Source organism: Malus sylvestris, chromosome 3 (assembly GCF_916048215.2).
Source record: "Malus sylvestris chromosome 3, drMalSylv7.2, whole genome shotgun sequence".
Classification (NCBI taxonomy): domain Eukaryota; kingdom Viridiplantae; phylum Streptophyta; class Magnoliopsida; order Rosales; family Rosaceae; genus Malus; species Malus sylvestris.
This window is the reverse complement of record NC_062262.1, coordinates 8,874,354-8,892,469: the sequence shown is the minus strand read 5'-3', so window position 1 is coordinate 8,892,469 and position 18,116 is coordinate 8,874,354. Positions and strand designations below refer to the sequence as shown.

General features: G+C 39.7%; 1 long non-coding RNA gene and 1 pseudogene across 1 annotated transcript; both read left to right on the top strand.

Moving 5' to 3' along the window:
• LOC126616939 (7-ethoxycoumarin O-deethylase-like) overlaps nucleotides 1–18,116 on the top strand; it is a 45,056-nt pseudogene that overhangs the window by 11,751 nt on the left and 15,189 nt on the right.
• Nucleotides 16,930–17,654, top strand: LOC126615183 (uncharacterized). Its single transcript, XR_007620673.1, has 2 exons — nucleotides 16,930–17,317; nucleotides 17,464–17,654. It is a non-coding gene; the product is annotated as an uncharacterized LOC126615183 (long non-coding RNA).

Below are 18,116 nucleotides of genomic sequence, written 5' to 3'. Positions count from 1 at the left end.
CACCCTCCAAGGGGTAACCGTAACCAACACCAGGTGAATGTGATATATTCCATAAGTGGTGGCATACCCATATCTAAATCTTCCAACAGGGCTATGAAAAATAATGAACGAGCTTTAAGGTCTGGCCACTAAGTGTTTCACATGGAAGATATCAGGGGAGGTAAGTATCAAAAGCCTAACTCGGATCCAATATGTTTCTACCCTGAGGAAGAATGGGGTATCATCTACCCTCACAACGACCCAGTGATCGTGGAAGCTCACATAGCCAACTTTGAAGTATGACGAATCCTGGTAGACACAGGGGCTTCGGTCAATATCATGTTTGATGAAGCTTTCAGGGCACTTAATGTAGCTGAACACTTGCTCGATCGCTCGATTTCCCCTCTGATAAGCTTCTCCGGTGATATCGTGCAACCTTTAGGGAGCATACACTTACCTTTCACCATTGGTACAGGCCCTTACACAGCTACCATTACCACTAACTTCCTAGTGGTTGATTGCCCAACGGCATACAATGTCATATTCGGATGCACAGGCATCAATGATCTCAAGGCCATGGTATCCACACATATGTTGTTGATGAAATTTCCAACCCCCTATGGCAATGGTTACATTAGAAGAGATCAAATTAGTGCACGATCATGTTACAACACTTCGGTCAAGCAACAGCACCTGCTTGTGCCCAAGGAAACCCTTTCTATACATGACCAAGTCATAAAGACTAGCCCAGACGAAGCCAAATTGGATTTTCACGGTAGCAACAGTCAACCCGACGATCCTCGAGATGACTCTTTCATCCAGCAAGCACAACTCGCTGAAAAGTTGGAGAATATCTCTATCTCAAAAGATTATTCGGATCGCATGGTGAAGATTGGCACCACCTTGTCACCACCTATTCGGTTGGCATTGATCTCTTTTTTATAAGAGAACACTGAGGTCTTCGCCTGGTCATACGAGGACATGCCAAGCATCTCTCCTGATATCATGTGTCATCGCTTGAGTATTGACCCCAAGACCAAGCCGGTGAGACAGAAGCGAAGATCTTATGATGCTAAATGATACGAAGCAATGAAGGTAAAAGTTTAAAAAACTCAAAGGCATAGGCTTCGTCAGCGAAGTCAATTACCCAACATAGGTAGCAAATGTGGTCCTTGTTAAGAAAAATCCGACCAAAGAAAGTCTCTTGCTCTAAAATGTCTTGTGGAGAATGTGTGTCGACTACATCGACCTAAACAAATGATGCCCGAATGATAGCTTTCCTCTTCCTCTCATTGATAGACTTATAGACTCTTATGCAGGGTGTGAACTCCTTAGCTTCATGGATGCTTACTCAGGATACAATCAAATCCCCATGAACCTTCCGGACCAAGAACATACTGCCTTCACTACTGATAGGGGACTATATTGCTATAAAGTCATGCCCTTCGGCCTAAAGAATGCAGGAGTGACTTATCAGAGACTAGTCAATTCAATGTTCGCCGAACAGATTGGGACGAGCATGGAAGTTTACGTTGATGATATGCTAGTCAAGAGCAAACATGCTAACCAACACATCGTTAACCTATTTGAAACTTTCACCATTCTGAAGAGGTATCAAATGAGGTTGAATCCCAACAAATGTGCCTTTGGCGTAGGCTCTGGCAAATTCTTAAGCTTCATGATAAGCCAACGAGACATTAAGGCTAATCCCGAGAAGATCAAAATAATCCTCGACATGAAGGAACCGGTAACTTCAAAATACATCCAGAGCCTTACTGGCAAGGTGGCAGCCTTAACTAGGTTCATCTCTAAGGCCACAAACAAAAGTGCTCATTTCTTCAAAGCACTTAAGGGAAGTAAGAAGTACATTACATGGACTGATGAATGTGCAGAGGCATTCAAGAACCTCAAAGACTACATAAGTAAAGCCCCTCTGCTCTCCAAACTTGAGGTTAGTGACACTCTCATTATCTATCTGTCCGTATTGGCTTCAGCGGTAAGTTCCGTTCTCATTCAAAAGGATGGTAATGTCGAACAACCTGCCTACTACGCTAGTAAGGCCTTACAAGATGCAGAGACACGATACTCCAACATTGAGAAATTAGCTCTAGCATTGGTTATGTTTGCTCGAAAACTTCGCCTTTACTTCCAAGCACACTCTATCATCGTGCTTACCAATCATCATCTTCGACAGATACTGCAAAGTTCTTACACTTCGGGGCGAATGATAAAATGGGCGATAGCATTGGGTGAGTTTGACATCTCCTACCAGCCAAAGCCAGCTGAGAATAGCCAAGCAGTGGCAGACTTCACATATCCTATTGACATTGTTTCTACGCCTAAAGAAGTGGTTTCATTACCCTCGGAAGCTTAGAAAATAGAACCAACAGCCTCAACATAGAGTTTATATGTTAATGGCTCGTCCAACCAACAAGGTTGTGGAGCAGGACTAGTCCTTTCGACCCCTGACAAAGTGGCGATGGAGTATGCTTTTCGTTTCAAATTCAAGGCGTCGAACAATGAGGCCGAATATAAAGCCCTCTTAGCAGGCTTACGTTTGGCCAAACACCTTGGGGTTAAACGAATTGATATCTTCAGTGACTCCTAATTGGTGGTTAACCAGTTCACCAACAACTTTGACGCTAAGGATAGCTCCATGGCAGCATATCTGGCACAAACACAATTGTTGCTCAAGCACTTCCACTACTAGATCACCCAAATTCCTCAAGTGGCAAACAGTCATGCAGATGCTTTGGCTCGCCTTGTCTCAGTGGTGGAAGACAAGATTGGGAGAAAAATTCAGGTCAAATTGTTGGCAGCACCAAGCACCATGGCTGCGAAAGTGTGCAACTTACAACATGGGGATCTTTGGATTACCCCTATTTATAGATTCCTTACTCATGGCACCCTTCCAAATGATAAAGTCCAAGCTAAGCAGATTCAATACAAGGCTACCCGTTACTTGATCATTAATGACCAACGCTACAAGCAGGGTTTTAACCTACCATACCTAAGATGCCTTACGCAGGCAGAGGCAAAAATTATCCTTCGAGAAATACATGAAGGAGTCTACGGAGATCATGCTGGATCTCGATCCCCAGCACACAAGGCTTTTCGCCAAGGATATTACTGGCCAACACTCCACCAAGATACCATCAGAATATCTCGCTCATGTGATAAGTGTCAATGTTACGCAACTATTCCTCACTCTCCTCCTAAGCCGCTCACTCTTATGATCAGCCCTTGGCCGTTTTCCCAATAGGGACTTGATTTGATCGGCCCAATACTTGCAGAGAAGGGTAAAGTCCGCTATGCAATCGTTGCAGTTGACTACTTCACAAAGTGGGCTGAAGTAGAACCATTGGTAACCATTACTAAGGTAAAAATAGAAGACTTCGTATGGAAGAATATCATTTGTAGATTCGACATTCCCAATGCGCTAGTCACTAACAACAGGCGACAGTTGGACAACAATAAGTTCAGGATGTTCTGCTCAAAGTTCAACATCAACTTATGTTTTGCCTCCCCAGCTCATCCCCAGTCTAATGGACAAGTCGAAGCCATCAACAAAATAATTAAGCAAACTTTGAAAACCAGCTTGGACAAGGTTAAAGGTTGTTGGCCAGAATTTGTACCCCAAGTTCTTTGGTCATATCGCATTTCGTATCGGATATCAACAAGAGAAACCCCATTCTCACTTGCCTTTGGTACAGAGGCAGTTGTCCCAGTTGAGCTTGAGCAAGCAACTTTTTGAGTCCAGAACTACGTGCAAAGCGATAATGACAAACAACTTACCCTCAACTTAGATCTAGTCGAGGAACATAGAAACCAGGCTCACATGAGGAATGTCGCATACAAGCAGCGCATCTCCAACTACTATGACTCAAGGGTCAAACCTCGTTCTTTCAAAGTGGGGGACTGGGTATTGAAAAAAAGATTACTCTGCGACAGAGTCTCTAGTGAAGGAACATTTAGTCCAAATTGTGATGGGCCGTTTGAAGTTATTGGCATCAGTCGCCCTAGCTCCTACAAGCTTAGAAGCTCCGATGGAAAGACCTTTGGCCATCCATGGAACGCTGACCACTTGAAGTACTATTACAAGTAAACTCACATTGTACAAGTGTTAAGCTTCAGCTGTTCGGCATCCTATGTAATGAAGACTATTTGGCATGAATTCAATAAAGAGGTGATTTAGACAACTCAGTCCTAATCCTCTTACATTCCTAGTAATGAAACACTCAGGTTCAAAGCTTCAACATGAATGCTTCCAACATGAAACAAAGTCTAAGTATATGTCAACAAGACTATACAAATAAACGAATAGCTTTACAGTATATATGTTCAATCATACATTCCAACATATTCATACATAAGCCAACTGTGCTTCGAAAGGGTTTAACATACTTTGTGTCATTCGACACTTGCTACAATGTGCCTCGACACCTTACCCGTATTCTCACCAACCAGGTGATGAAATATAAAGAAGGAACTCATCTTCATGCCACCAACCAGGTGATGAAATGTACAACCTATACTCTCCTTCATGCCACTAACCAGGTGATGAAATGTACAACCCATACTCTCCTTCATACCACCAACCAGGTGATGAAATGTACAACCTGTACTCTAATATCATTTGGCAACTTGCCACTCATGCCACCAACCGGGTGAAGAAGGAAATCATCTTCATGCCACTAACCAGGTGATGAAATGTACAACCTGTACTCTCCTTCATGCCACCAACCAGGTGATGAAATGTACAACCCGTACTCTCCTTCATGCCACTAACCAAGTGATGAAATGTACAACTCGTACTTTAATATCATTTAGCAACTTGCCACTCATGCCACTAACCAGGTGAAGAAGGAACTCATCTTCATGCCACCAACCAGGTGATGAAATGTACAACCCGTACTCTAATATCATTTGGCAACTTGCCACTCATGCCACCAACCAGGTGATGAAAGGTGATAAAAGAACTCACTTTCGTACCACCAACCAAGTGATGAAAGCAACTCACCATTCATTCCACCTACCAGAAGACGAGTGGTACAACTTGTACATGTGAACTCCTAGCATTCACAAATAATCAAAAACCCTCAAGCTTAACAACTCAACTAGAGGAGCACTTATGCCCAACAAGAGTTATAGTCACCAACAAAGTCTTATTGCAAGCCAACAACAACTACAGTGCATGGCATACGAGGATCAAGCTATTCAGCCCTATTGCATCTGCTTCAGACATTTCCTCTCTGTAACAATGTAAACACTACAACTTGTAGAAAGCTTCACACACTCTTGATCAAGACAGTGTGAAGCAAAACCAATTTATGGTGCCAACAAGAGCTTCATCAAAGGAGTTCAACCACAATTCTCAAAAGGTTCACACACTCTTGATCAAGACAGTGTGAAGTAAAACCAATTTATGGTGCCAACAAGAGCTTCATCAATGGAGGGCAACCATAATTCTCAAAGGCTTCACATGCTCTTGATCAAGACAATGTGAAGCAAAATCAATTTATGGTGCCAACAAGAGCTTCAAGAGCTTTATCAAAGGAGTTCAATCACAATTCTCAAAAGCTTCACACACTCTTGATCAAGACAGTGTGAAGCAAAACCAATTTATGGTGCCAACAAGAGCTTCGTCAATGGAGGGCAACCATAATCCTCAAAAGCTTCACACACTCTTGATCAAGACAGTGTGAAGCAAAACCAATTTATGGTGCCAACAAGAGCTTCATCAATGGAGTTTAACCACAATTCTCAAAAGCTTCACACACTTTTGATCAAGACAGTGTGCAGCAAAACCAATTTATAGTACCAACAAGAGCTTCATCAATGGAGGGCAATCACAATTCTCAAAAGCTTCACACACTCTTGATCAAGACAGTGTGAAGCAAAACCAATTTATGGTGCCAACAAGAGCTTCATCAAAGGAGTTCAACCACAATCCTCAAAAGCTTCACACACTCTTGATCAAGACAGTTCGAAGCAAATTCAATGTATATGGTTCATCCAAACCTTCGACTACTACAAGGTGTGGCTTGCATCACAATCTCTTACTCAACAGTGTGGAAGAAAAATTTATATATGTTGTCTCTCCCATATTTTCAAATTTCTTGTTTCTAAAAAAAAAAATTGGGAAATTGGGAAATTCAACAAATTTCTAGTTTTCCAAAAAAAAAAAAAAGGAAATTCAACAAAGCTTCATCAATGGAGGACAACTACAAATTCTCAAAAGCTTCACACTATCTTGATCAAGATAGTGTGAAGCAAAATCAATTCATGGTACCCAACAAAGCTTCACCACAAAAGCTTTACCAACAAAAGCTTCACCAACAAAAGCTTCATCAATAGAGGACAACTACAAATTCTCAAAAGCATCATACTATCTTGATTAAGATAGTTTGAAGCAAAATCAATTCATGGTACCCAACAAAAGCTTCAACTCCAAAGCTTCACCTCCAAAGCTTCACCTACAAAGCTTCAACTCCAAAGCTTCACCTACAAAAGCTTCAACACAAAAACTTCACCTACAAAGCTTCAACTCCAAAGCTTCACCTACAAAGCTTCACCCACAATAGCTTCACCCATAAAAGCTTCACCCACAAAAGCTTCACCCACCACAAAAGCTTCACCCATAAAAGCTTCACCAACAAAAGCTTCACCCACCACAAAAACTTCACCAATAAAAGCTTCACCCATAAAAACTTCACCAACAAAAGTTTCACCCACAAAAGCTTCACCCACCACAAAAGCTTCATCTACAAAAGCTTCACCCACCACAAAAGCTTCACCCATCACAAAAGCTTCACCCACCACAAAAGCTTCACCCATAAAAGTTTCACCAACAAAAGCTTCACCCACCACAAAAGCTTCACCCACAAAAGCTTCACCAACAAAAGCTTCACCTACAAAGTTTCAACACAAAAGCTTCACCTACAAAAGCTTCACACTATCTTGCTCAAGATAGTGTGAAGCAAAATCAATTCATGATACCTAACAAAGCTTCACCTACAAAGCTTAAAAAAAAATCAAAAAAAATTGCCTAGGCCTCTTCTTCTTTGGCCCTAACAACTTTCATAACAAATATAATGAAGGAGGAGTTTTAGGCTACCACTTAGAAAGGAAATGCCTCATTCGTCAACTCCCTCGACCGGAGACTTGGGGGACTCCTACCATATGCTACTGCACCTTGATACTCGGAAGTCTCACGACTACTCAGTGACTTGGAATTTTTCAAGTCTCCAAACGAGAAGTTTTCCTCACTCAGGAAATTAAGGGAGCACTACCTCAACATACATGCTTCACTCACAAAGCTTCAACAAAAGAAAAAATTCAAAGAACTTAGTGAAGAAGGTCTTGGTGTATTTAACACAATACGTTGAAATGAAGCAACGCTTGTTTATTGATATCTCCGATAAGTTACAAATATGTACATATACATGAATCAAAATAAACAAACAAAAGGGAGCCTTCACAAAGGTTGCCGAGAAAAAGTCTCAGTAGGCGGCAGAGCCCCAAAAAGAGAAGGCACCGGAGGGTGATTATTCGGAGCCTCAGTACTATGCAGAACCCCAGAAGGAGGAGGCACCGAAGGTTGATCATTTGGAGCTTCATTATGCGGTACAACCCTAGAAGGCAATAAATGTCTTTGGAACAAACCCACAAACCTCTGATGATCAAGTAAAATCTGACCATCAGATTCCTGCAACTGGTCGAGCTTCCTCTTCATGTTTGTAGCATAGTCATGTGCGAGCATGTGCAACTTTTTATTCTCATGCTTGAGCCATCTGATTTCCTGTTTGAGACGTATCACTTCAGCCGCCAATGATTCAACTTGGTGGGTTTGAGTAAATAGGTGTTGTGCCATAGTAGACACAAAACCTGCACACTGGACACTGAGAGCTAGAGAATCCTTAACAGCCAACTCATCAAACCGTTTGGAAAGTAGTCTGTTATCTTTGGGAGTGATAAGGTTCCTGGCCACCACCGCAGCTATCATATCATTCTTCACTGCAGCTGTCATATCATTCTTCATCATAGAGTCTCCAACAGTAAGAGGACCAGTAGGGGATAAGAAGGATGGGCGCCATATGTTGTCTTGAGAGGGCATGGCTACCTCTTCACCAAAGTTCAAGTCAAAATGACAGTCGAATGGGCCAGACATTCTCAGAAATGATGAAGGAGAAATGAGGTGCAATAAATCTCTGAAGTACAAAAATAAGGGAAAAATTCCTACAAGCAATAACTCTCTGAACGTACTTTTTGCATACAATTGGTGCCCCTACAAAAGAAAGGCCAACAGGGCCGTTGGTTCAAAAATCGAAGAGGCACCACTCTCCGGATTTCGAGAAGCAGATTTTCCTGAGTAAAATATGTTTACAATCCCCACACGCAACTTCAGTTCCTCAGGTACCACAGATAACTTTGCCAAAGATCTCTGACAAAGTTTTGACACATAAATTTTGAAGGTCCAGCTACCCTACTATTACCACAAAGGTAAAGGAACAACATCAGTACTTGATAACTAGAAAGTCCCTATGTGTGTCAACCTCCGTGCTCCGTGGTAAGGCAGACTGGCAAAAATGCCCAATCTTTACTCACATTTGAGAAAATACTCCCAACAAGATTGCTTGCTCAAAAATCGAAGAACCACAGCTCTCTAAATCTCGAGAGCCAGACTCCCAACAAGATTACTTGCTCAAAAATCGAAAAGGCACTACCTTCCGAATCTCAAGAGCCAGACTCCCAATAGGATTGCTTTCTCAAAAATTGAAGAGGCACCGTTCTCTGAATCTCGATAGCCAGACTCCCAACAGGATTACTTGCTTAAAAATCGAAGAGGCACATATCTCTGAATCTCGAGAGCCAGACTCCTAACAAGATTACTTGCTCAAAAATTGAAGAGGCACCGCTCTCCGAATCTCAAGAGCCAGACTCCCAACAGGATTGCTTTCTCAAAAATCGAAGAGACACCGTTCTCTGAATCTCGAGAGCCAGATTCCCGATAGGATTGCTTGTTCGAAAACCGAAAAGGCACCGCTCTTCAAACTTCGAGAGCTAGATTTACTTGGATAAAGCTTGTCTGTAATCTTCACACGCAACATCAGCTTTCCAGATACCACAAACCAATTTTTCAAAGTGCTCTGACAAAGTTAAAACACGTTAATCTTGCAGTTCCCACTACATTGCTATGACCGAGAAGGGTAAAGGAACAGCATTACTACTCACTATTGAGATAATTTGTATATATGTCGACCTTCATCCTCCACAGCCAGGCAGACCTGGAAATAAAAAAAATGCTCAACTTTTCTTCACATCCGATAGGGCACTCTTAGCAAAGTCTCTCGAAATACTCAGTTTCTTTTCCCCCAGATAATACCTCTGCAAACAAGCCACACCAGAGCAAGAGTATCTCATATCATCAGGGTTAAAAGCAAGAGTATCCCATATCATGCTTTTTCCCTGTCTTTTCCGTTGGCCTTGTTCTTACCTGCAAGACAAGGAGAAAAAGAGCAATCAGTCAACACTTGGAATCAAGCTTCCAGTCAGGAACTGACTGCCTGGAACCCCTTGCCTGATTACTTACTTGGCATTGCTCTCGAGTACTCATCTTCAACATCTTATGCTTCCAGAGAAAATACCACATCTGCCTGAGGAACAGATATGGCAGGTGAGAAGGATACAAGGAAGCATGTAGAGACAAGCATAATAGAACACGTGCCGATACATCCACTACTTTGTCAACAGCAAAAGTATCCCATATCATCAGGGTCGAACGTACTCTAGATTTGATGGACTTGTTTTGACCCTCAAATTCTTGAATCGGCCTTATACTCTTGAGGAAACCAGAAAACCCTCCAGCCCAATTCAAGAATAAGCCTGTGGAAAGTTACTTCTTCAAAAGAAAAAGTATTTCATATCATCTCTTCTCCATTTGCTTCTCCTTATCCTTGTTGCTGTTTACGACACAAGAAGCATGAGAACAATCAACCGGAAGCCGAAGTTGAACCTCTGATCCAGGTTACTTGCTTGGAAGTCTGATTACTTACCTTGTCTGTTACCTCCTTCAACAAATCTCCTAGCACGATAACTTGGGGGACTCCAACTATGGGGTTTGTATCGCACTTAACCAAGTCCGAAACTACAAGTAAGCTTCAAGTGAAATTGATACATTACCTTGTGCATCTTCATCGGTTAAAGATACCACCCCTGGATGGAGGAAAAGTACTTCCAGAGAAAATGTCACATCTACATATGAGACAGATAAGGCAAGTGAAAATGATACCACACTTCGGTACTTAGAAGTTTCGTGATTACTCAATGGCTTGGATCTTGCAAGTCCCCAACCGAGGAGCTTCTCTCACTCGGGAACTTAAGGAAGCACTTTTTGTACCATACTTGACCAATCCCGAAACTACTGAGCACCGGTCAACGTTATACAGTCAATGACGAGTTTCCCTCAAACCAGGAGGCCAATCACAACACGACACGTGTCAATGTCAGAATGAAACCAAAAACTTTCTTCTATAAATAAAGATCATTTTCTCACAATATTGCCTAATGTCATTTGTACTAAATCATTCACTAGTACTTACTAAAGGAAAGCTTGAACCTATGTACTTGTGTAAACCCTTCACAATTAATGAGAACTCCTCTACTTCGTGGACGTAGCCAATCTGGGTGAACCACGTACATCTTGTGTTTGCTTCCCTGTCTCTATCCATTTGCATACTTATCCACACTAGTGACTGGAGCAATCTAGCAAAGGTCACAAACTTGACACTTTCTGTTGTACCAAAGTCCTTACTGATTTTGTGCATCAACAATATGTATAATGGAATTGGATATAGACCAGCTCTACACAGTCACTGAAAAGGAACTTTCCCTATGATCTTGTCCTGAACCCAAAAACAGAACTCATCACATATAAACCTACATTTGTTGTCTTTACACAGTTGATAGATAGACAACAAAAGTTTAGACAATTTCGGAACATGCAATATTTTCTTTAATTGAAAAGCATGTTTTGGAGTATGCAAAATTGAAAAACCAGTATGGGAGATTTGCAAACCTGCACCACTTGTAGTGGTAATTGTTTCGGTGCCAGTAAATGGAGTTGCAAAAGTGAGGTTGGACATATCAGATGTCATGTGGGATGTAGCCCTAGTGTCAGCTACCCAAAATTGTTCTTGAAGAGCAGATGGCTGATAGTTAGTTTGCATTGCAGTAATGAAGGATGGTGGAGGTCTTCCTTGATATGAGAAATCGGCTCGGTGATAACATTGCATTGCAGAGTGACCAAACTTCCAACAGATCTGGCATTGCACTAGAGATGAGGTAACAATGGTAGAACAATGTCGCTGAAAGCAGTCAGCAACAAGATGGCCTCGTTTGTTACAAATTTGACACACATGTATGTCATTATTGTGCGCAAGACAGGTAGAAACATGTGGTCTCGTAGGGCCTAGGATGCTAGGACTATTATTAGGACTAGAGAATATGAAATTATTACCAAAATGATGTTGGCCTCTTGCTCTCCCTCTGAAATTTTGTCCTTTATAGCATCCATAATTATAAAAACCACCAGAATTATTGTTATGGTTACCAAAATGATAAGATCCTCCAGATGAACTACCAGGATGATACTGGGTATTTGTAGGGTTAGAATGCCCTTCATCAAGCACCAAGGCCTTTCCTTTGGACACATTATTATGTGTTATCATAGCAATAGTGAAGGATTCATGAACTGGAGCATGCTCAATAGTTGTTTCTTCAGCAAGTAACTGCTCGAAAATCCTTGAGAGATATAACATTCTCTCGACCCCTTATCACTGTACGAATGTGTTATACTCAGCAAGTAGGTAAGGATGACAATATCATCATCATCAAATGAAACTCCAGCAGCAGAGAGATGATCTCGAGCATCTTTAATCCTCTATAAGTACTGAGAAACAGTATCAGATCCTTTCTTGATATTCTACAACTCAGTCTTGAGTTAAAAAATACTGGCTTTGGTAATTGTAGAGAACCTATCCTTAAGATTTGTCCAAATTTTATGAAAATTGGAACAACCAATGACACACGACATTGCAGTAGTGGAGAGAGTAGCAATAAGAAGCTGTATGAGACCTCTGTCATGCATCTTCCATATTTGGTACGCTTTAGATTCAACACCTTCAACATCTAAATCTTCAACAAAACAAGGTGGACATCGACGTGTTCCATCCACAAAACCAAAAATTTCATGACTTTCAAGAAGCAATCGCATTTGATAATGCCAAACTAAGTAATTCATATCATCTAATTTCACCGTTACAGAGACCGAAACGTTAGGAATCAAGTTCGTACTTGGAGACTGAACTATCTGTAATTGTGCAGCAGTCACCATACTTTCTAAATTCTTGTAGAAAATTGAGAGACCTTAAAGAAATTGAGAACCTAGGATTTGCAATTACACACACATCACTTTTCGAGAGTAATATTCAAAAAAAAAAATTGAGGAAGAATTGGCAAATTCAGAGAGAAAAAGTCATTCATGCATATCATCAAACAGTTCGCGTGCAAGAAACACAACTACTTTACAGATCATACTTCGCCATACCAGTAAAGATTCAAGAAAGAAGATTTCATACCACCAACACAGAGAAATAGTTGAGAAGAGAAGATCGAAGATAATGGAAGCAACACTTGATCAGGATTGAGAAGCGTCATCCAATCCCGGCGAGGATACCTTGTAAGAAGAGAAGCTTGAAGCTTTAACAATGGAGGTTTCACAATTAGAGAGAGAAAGGGATTGCAGAAAGTTGGAGAGAGTATGAGAAAACAATTCTTATGTATTATATTTTTTTACACTGAATCCTTACAAGCTATCTCTATATATACTACACTTTCCTTACAAACTAAGAAAGCTCATAACAAAGTTATCAGGTTAATCTATTGACACATGGCAGCACATCAGCGGTTGGATTGATCCTTTGCTTTTATACCTTTACACTTATGTCCTCCCAATATTCAAGCCGTTTGATCCTCAAGGCCTGAAACGGAGAATATTAAACATCTTTTAGAGAATGGATGCCTTTTATGAAAATATTATCAAGGAGAGGCTCCAGGAACGGGAGACGGGAAACACTATTGGGAAGCACAAATTGGACTTGTTAGATATGTTATTGGATTATAGAAGTGACAAAGAAGACGAATTAAAAAGGTTATCCAGAAATAACATCAAGGCCATGCTTGCAGTAAGTTTATTGTATTTATATATAATCTTTGAATTAAATAACTTAAAGGAGATAGGGAGTGTGGAAATTTCGTTTTAATCTTTCTTTCGTAGGGTTACTAAATTGGTTCGAATCAGTAATGGGTCATAACAAGACCAAAAATTAGGTGGTTTTCGATTTGGTAATTTAGGATGCAATCAGTTTCTAGATATTATTTTTACGGTAATGTTAGAGAGATTAAATTTTGGAGAAATTAGGTTCACATCCTTCATTTTGTTACTCCATTGATTAAAACCTTATTCATTTTCAATTTTTTATCAAGGTCCTTAGGTATTAATAAACGTCAATAATTATTTCAATAATAAAACATTTTTTTTCTAAATTATTCATTTAGCATTAAAAATGTTACATTTGATATATTTATATTTATGGCTAAATTTTTTATCATATATTTTTAATTTGCTACCCTTTTTTAATTTGTACCAATTTTCTTTTCAGTTTTAATTTATACCTATTAACTAATTTCTTTATGTGCCCTTTGTAGCCATATTTTCTAACTTATTTGTACCCATTTTTATTTTTGCTAAATGTACCCATGCTAATTATATGTTTTTAAATATATCAGTAGTTATTTTTAAAAATATGTTAATAATTATGTGGGTACTTTATTTTCTTGCTATAATTTTGTGAAGAACAATATTACTCTAATATTTATTTTTAAGTATTTATATTTAAAAATATTTTTAGACAATATTTTAAAAATATTATTTGAATTTGTTTAAATTCATAATTTGTGGGACGTTAAATGCATAAATGCATGAGTTAAATCTCTTAAATGATTTTAAGGACCTCGATCAAAATATTTAAACAAACAAGGTTTCAATCTAACAATTAGATTAATTAGGGACCGGAACCAAAATGACCCTTAAATTTTTTTGTAGACTAAATTTGTAAATTAAATGATGTGTCAGAAATGGGTATGTTAATCAACGCTTAAGTAGTAATCCAATCATCAAATTTCCATGTCATTTTGTTTACAAAATTTAATCTAGAAATTTAGTATCTCTAGCATTACCCTTATTTTAACTCAATGTTCAATTTAAACGCTTAGGCGTTGGCATAATAATGTTAAGAGTATGAAACATCATATATTTAGGTAAGCAAAAGACGGTTTTTTTTATAAAGATTAGGTATTGAAATTATATATATACTAAACGCCTAACATTGTGGTTAATTAAAACTAAAGCACCAGTTTGGATTTTGGATATTGTAGGAAATGTTCATCACAGGCACAGAGACCACCTCAAGCAGTGTGGAATGGGGTATGACAGAGATCTTAAGAAACCATAATGTAGACAAGAAAGTTCTTATGGAGTTGGACCAAGTGGTTGGGAAGGATCGGTTTGTCGAAGAGAGAGACATCTCCAATCTACCTTACCTCCAAGCAGCAGTGAAAGAAGTTTTCCGGCTCCACCCAGCCTTCCCCCTGATCTTTCCTTGTAGAACAAATGAGGCGTGTGAGGTTTCCGGTTATCACATTCCCAAGGACTGTATTGTGTTCATGAATGTTTGGGGAATGGCAAGGGATCACACTATATGGGAAGAACCATGCGAGTTTAAACCAGAAAGGTTTATTGGGTCAAGCGTCGATGTCAAGGGACAAGATTTTAACCTATTGCCATTCGGGACTGGGAAAAGAATTTGTGTCGGAAAGCCACTTGGTCAACGCATGATCCACTTTTACTTGGCAGCATTGCTTCATGCTTTTGAGTGGGAATGTTCTTTGGAGATATTGGACAGCTTAGAAGAGAGAGTGGTGTTGGAATTTATGGTTAGCGACATGCATAGATTACAACCTAATATAGGGGACGAAGAGTACGCGAATCTGATGAAGCCATTACTAAATGATCGAGGAAGAGTCTTCTACTCAATGGGGACTTTATATTCTCACAAGAATAGGGCTAGTTACTAAAAGAACATGTTCCTCTTGAGCAGGGACTAAACCATTTTATAGACGTGTAACCACAACCGTTTCCACCTATCATAGAAACTGTTTGGCAAAACTGCACGCCCATTTACATTCCAACGTGGGATATCAACTCACCAACATGTTTAACCTTATTGTCCTACTTTAAAGGAAAGAACACTTATTTAAATATTAACTCTAACTGATTCCAGTTTCAACTAAACCCAAAACCCTAATGAGATCAGTTTAGAGTCCAATAGGGTTCCAACATTCTCCCACTTGGACCTAAATTGATCATCCTTGTTTCGAGCCATGTTTCCACCAAAACCAATTCCTTAGTGATCACGTGAGTTAATAAATGAATAACCAATTCCTCACACATCCACCATGAGTGATTCAAGACATAGAACTTCAGAAAAGACATGCACTATCTGTTTGGGTTAATATTTAAACCTTGGGCTGTAAGTGTATGGAAGCCCAAAGATGCCAATTAAAAGAAGACTTGCCCAAAGCCCATCATCAAGCCCAGAGACAAATTGGCGCCTTCCCATTAATGCATAGGCCATGTGCCTATGATTTAAATGTCAAGTGACGAAGACTAACTCACAATTAGCCAAAAAAACACTTTGCAGTGGCAATACAAGTAAAAAGCTGATGACTCACTGCCCTCCAAGTGCTTTCGGGTAAGAGCAAAACCACTGTAGTCGGGCTAATCTTCCTATAAAAAGAGGAAGAGGTCCCAAAGACAAGGACACTCAACCAATCAAACAAACAAATATATAAACTCTGCTCTCAAGCCAGATTTGCATCTAAAAGCTGTAATCAGCCCAGATCTCAATCCTTTTCAGGATCATTCCCTACAAAAGCCATATTTTGTCTAGTTTAAAAGCTCTGTTATCACCCCTAGTGACGTAGTATCGATTCCTTTGTGTAAACTTGTTTACCATCCATCTCTTTTTAGCATATAAACCCTATAAACTCAAAAGAGAAGTGATTGCAAGAAGTTTAACCTTGCCCGACAAGGTGAAATCTTGCTCAAAGCTCTTTGTTTCTTTTACAAGTTAATAGATCTACTACTTAATGTATTCTCCAATATGTATTCAAGTCATATCCATATGTTTTTCTACTTTAAGATTCTTATTTGCATCTGGATCTAGTCACCTTAATGGATACACTTTAATTTAAACCAACCAAGAACCGAGTAAATGACTTAAAGGGATCTGGACTCTCTTCATTCGAATATACAAGACTATGAACTGAAAGTCCTTGTTCGCAAGGCAAGAAAAAGAACTTAATATGGATTTAACCCATTTACGACAATCTTTTGATAACAAGAAGTCCGAGTAACTTGGAGCACAAGTAATCGACTAAACATAATATTGTTCAACATCTGCTATACTGAGATAGCAGTGGCATGCCTAGCACTTGGTTAGTTTTGATTGCGAGCCTGAAAGCCTACACCTGATCGGATCATATTTATATATATTTTTACTTCGAATTCACTCGTCTTTTCTTAGTTAGTTCCTTATATTTTTGAGCTATTTACGTTATTTTTGTGTTTATAGGATTTGTTATGCAAAGAAAATAAAAATAGCACAAAAGAATCTTGCTGCTAAAAATACTTTCCAGCTTATACCTTGAAAAGAGCACTAAAGCCACACACATGATCACCGCATGCGTGTAGTCATTCCATTACTGCAGAATCTCATCAGTCATCAAGTGCACATGCTCAGTGAAGATTACTGTTCCTTTACTGTTGCTATGTCGAGAACATGAGAAAGGAAAAAGGGCTGATGGCATTCTTCTGTGGCAAGGAAGAATAATAAATAAAAGAATAAAAGAAATTGTGGACATGCCAGCAAGCACGTGGACTGCAGAAGGAATAAAAACAGAAAAGAGAGTGGGACTCGGACTGGCTGGCAAAGAAGTGGGGAAGTCAGTGCGGGGAATGCAGAAAATAAAGAGAGAGACATGGAGACTGACAGAGAAGGCACAAGGACTGACAGCGAGCAGAAAATAAGAGTGGAGAGAGAGCACTGAGGCAGTGCGGAAAGAATAAAAGGGCAGGAGGGCAGGCTGTCGAGGAGATAGCGGAAAAGAGGGGAGACGTAAGAAGGAGAGTGGACGGACGAGGAAGGTCAGAGGGAAGGTCAGAGGGCAGGTCAGAGGCAAAGGGAGAGCACGGTGCAGAGAAAGAAAAAACAGAAAAATACAGAGAGAAGGCACGGGGGAAGTGAACGCAGGGGAAAAGTCAGTAGCACAGCAATCCAAAGGAGAAGGCACGGCAGAGAGCAGGGAGAAGAGGCTTCACTCCATTTTTCTTGGTTTTATCTTCTCGAACCCATGTTTAACTTTTGGTTTAATTTGAAAATAATGTGTAACTAATTTTTAGTAGTTAGGGGTTGTTTTGAAGCCCCGAATATGATTGTAAGTATGTTGTGATATTTTGTTTGAATGACTTTTATGAAAGGATGAAAATTGTTTCACTACTTATGTCATTGATAAATTCTTTATGTGTTTCTATGGATGCATACATAGTGAGCATATCTAGGATTTTAATGCTATGAATATATGTCTGCCTGCCCTTGTTGAATGAGGACCTACATATGTTCTAGAGTAGCACTTGTTAATTGTGGTTAACATGTGAACCGATTTCTAGGATAAGTAAGACAACGCCAGTGCTTACGAAGCCTTGTGATGACTCAAACTCTTTTTATTCTTAATGATTTCTACTTGTTAAATCTATGAACACACCATTCTAGATTGCATGCTAGGGACTAAGTTAAGTTGAAAACGTCATTCTCTTAACATACTACGTAAGAAAGAGTAATAGGTTGAGTTCTAACAGTGAGCCAACTTGAGCATCTTCATCCGGAAATAAAAGGAATTTGAATGAAACATAACATGTTTGCATGATTATTTGGTGGTGGAAAGCATGTCCCCTAACT